The sequence below is a fragment of the Callospermophilus lateralis genome, unplaced genomic scaffold, assembly GCF_048772815.1.
Source record: "Callospermophilus lateralis isolate mCalLat2 unplaced genomic scaffold, mCalLat2.hap1 Scaffold_127, whole genome shotgun sequence".
NCBI lineage: Eukaryota > Metazoa > Chordata > Mammalia > Rodentia > Sciuridae > Callospermophilus > Callospermophilus lateralis.
The window spans coordinates 2,185,186-2,188,145 of NW_027512450.1; the positions used below are offsets into that span (position 1 = coordinate 2,185,186).

General features: G+C 46.8%; 1 pseudogene; it reads right to left on the reverse strand.

Moving 5' to 3' along the window:
- Positions 1-291: 291 nt before the first annotated feature.
- Positions 292-2,088, reverse strand: LOC143387297 (TNF receptor-associated factor 4-like; annotated as a pseudogene).
- Between the last annotated feature and the right edge of the window lie 872 nt (positions 2,089-2,960).

A 2,960-nucleotide genomic window follows, 5' to 3' on the forward strand; every position in this document is an offset into this window, starting at 1 on the left:
GCTCCCATTTTGTGCCTTCCTGGTGAGAAAGAAATAGATAACCAGAAGGGACACAGCTGGGGAAAGAAAATCAATCCCAAGACAGATTTATTAAACTGCACCTCCCTTCCCAACCCCTCCCCCTATGGCTCTTGGGACATAGCACATGAGCAGGTACCTCAGTCCAGGTAGAATGTGGGTGGCACCAAGGCTTACCTGCCATGCCCAGGAGGGGAGATAGGTCCTAGGATCATTTGTTTCCAGCCCTTGAATCCCATAGACCTGCTTCCAGCAGGGGCCAGGGCTGAAGCATCAATTGGAGGCACCTGTGGGTGGTGGTGGTAGGGGGAGAACAGGGTAACAACCTAGGCAGCATAAGCAGCTGAAAGGGTCCAGCCCCCTCTCCAGGTTCAACCAGTAGCCTGATAAGTCATGTCCCATCCATACCCCCTTCTCCCCTTGAGCCTGTAACCACTGCACTAAGCTGAGGATCTTCCTGGGCAGTTCAACAGAGGCACGGATGAAAACTGCATCACATTGCACATAGTTTCCCTTTCGGATATCCTGGTGGGAGATGAACTTGGGATATCCAAAGCCCAGAGAACTCTCATCCAAGGAGCTTCACCACGTGCCTGGCTTTTGGAATTTTTTTTCATTTTGAGTCAGAGTGGAAAGTCTCAATGAAAGGCTATGGATTAGCAAGCCCTGGGTTGCTCTGATCTAGCAGGAAGAATGTGACACGATAGGCAAAATGCCACTCAAGGAGACTGTCAAAGGTGCCTGGTAGCACATGAATGTACAGAGAGAGATATGTGCTCTCACTACTGCCGTTGCCAATGAGGAGTGCAGACACCTGTAGTTTGTAACCATACTTATGTATTTTGAAGGCTGGTCTGAAGCACTCAACGTTAGGCTTGGCCTCTTGAACCCTCTGCCCATAGCTGCCAATCATCCAGATGAGCGCTCCATCACTTCCTACTGATAGTTCCTCCAGCTCTCCACACAGTTCCTGCAGCTCCTGCCACTGCTGGCTCACCAGGGCACACATCATAGCCAGAGGTGGCTTCACACTCTCCTCCACATGCTGCACCATTGTCAGCTTAGGGCACTGTTGGCAAAGTCCCAGGCAATGAGGAAAGGGAGAACTGTTACCAAAAGGGAAAGACACAGGGGTAGAAGGCGCCCAACTCTCCATGATGAAGACAGGGTGCTAGGAAGCACCTGTAGCCGGACATCAGGGGGAAGGACCTCAAAGAACTAAACTCCCAGGAACCCTATCCTTCATTCAGGACTTTATGGCCTAAAGAAGGGTTAACAGGAAGAAGGGGCATCTGACCCTGTGCATGCAATCAGAGTCTTTGAACGGGTATAGCACCAAGGCAGTCCTACCGCTGTCCGTCAGATGATTTGGCAGATCCTCCTGTGACACAGTGCCCATGCCACCCTGGTTAGAGTAAGGCACAGACAGCCTTGGGCACTGGTACTGGTGACTCTGTACCTATTGACTTCCTTTGTGCAATAGGTACAAGGCTGGGTGCACTTGGGGCACTCAGAAGTTGCATGCTGGGCCAGTAGTCACCGCATCATGCAGGCACCACTCTTGTTCTCACAGTACGCACTCTCTTGGGGGCACATACCCTCATGGCTCTCAAAGGCTCCACCACTGAAATCAAAGCCACAGAACTGGCAATTGAGGCACCGCTTGGGGCAGTCGTGTTGCAAGTTTGCAGGCAGATCACAGTGACTCAGCTTGGCAGGACAGCGATTGGGGCAGGGAACTTCAATGAAGCTGCAGCTATTCAGGTGTCTCTATAAATGACAAAGTGGCCCACTCCAGCAGCAGCCCTCCTCACTGTGGATGCAGCGAATGGGCAGGCCTAGCATCTGGACCTCCAGCTCTGGGTCTGGGTAGATCTTGGCATAGTCCAGTGGAAGTTGGTCCTCAGGGCATTTGAAGACTCCTTCCCTGAGCAACTGCTGCAGGCAGGTTTCGCAGAAGCGGTGGCCATAGGTAGAAACCTGCAGGGGCTCGCACATGGGTTTCCTGCACATAGGGCACAGCAGTCGGTGCTTGGGCTTCTCCAAGAAGTTGTAGTGGAAGCTGCGCATGGCGGGAGAGTGGCAGACACCGGCAAGCGGGGCTGGGCACGTGGTGGCCCCTGGTGGCATGGACTGGCAGCCCCGCCCAAAGCAACTAAGTGTTTTATATATGCTTCATATTTGAAATACTATATAGTCTATAAATCTCTCTTCACTTAAAAAATGATTGCATGCTACATTATTTTACAGACATAAAAACAGAATTCTTCAAGAATATTTGGACTATTTCTAATTCATAAGAAAATTTTAAATAGAATATTTCTTACATATGCATATATAGTATATCAGTATAAATGTTTTTATATGAATATATACATGCAAAATCAGGATATATACAAAAGGTTCTTGCATGTTTTCTATATGAAATATGCACATTTGTGGATGGGGTTATGGTTCAGTGGCAGAGCACTTGCCTAGCATGTGTGAGGTTCTGGGTTTGATTTTCAGTACCATACATCAATAAAGGACCATTAACAACTAAAAGAGTATTAAAAAGAATATATATATATATATATAACTGTCCTTAACAGGAAAGCTCCAAATGCAATAATGACAACCATCACAAATACTGGTCAGACATTCCTCCTCCAACAGAGAACAGACTTTATAGGATAAATGGCTAATTACAGGTCTGGAGCAAAAAAAAAAAATAAATGATGTGCATGAAACACCTTATTTTGTGAGAAACTGAAAAGTACTACAGGATAAATGGGAACACATCAAAAAGATATGTAATCAGCTTTAAATAGCAGCAGCTGTTTATATATAGGCATGTGAGTACCAAAATTATAAGCTTTATCTTCTTGCCCACTTATGGTTGCTTTTACTATATTTGTTTATGTAGAATCAAATTTTAAAAAAATTATAAATGGCCACCACAT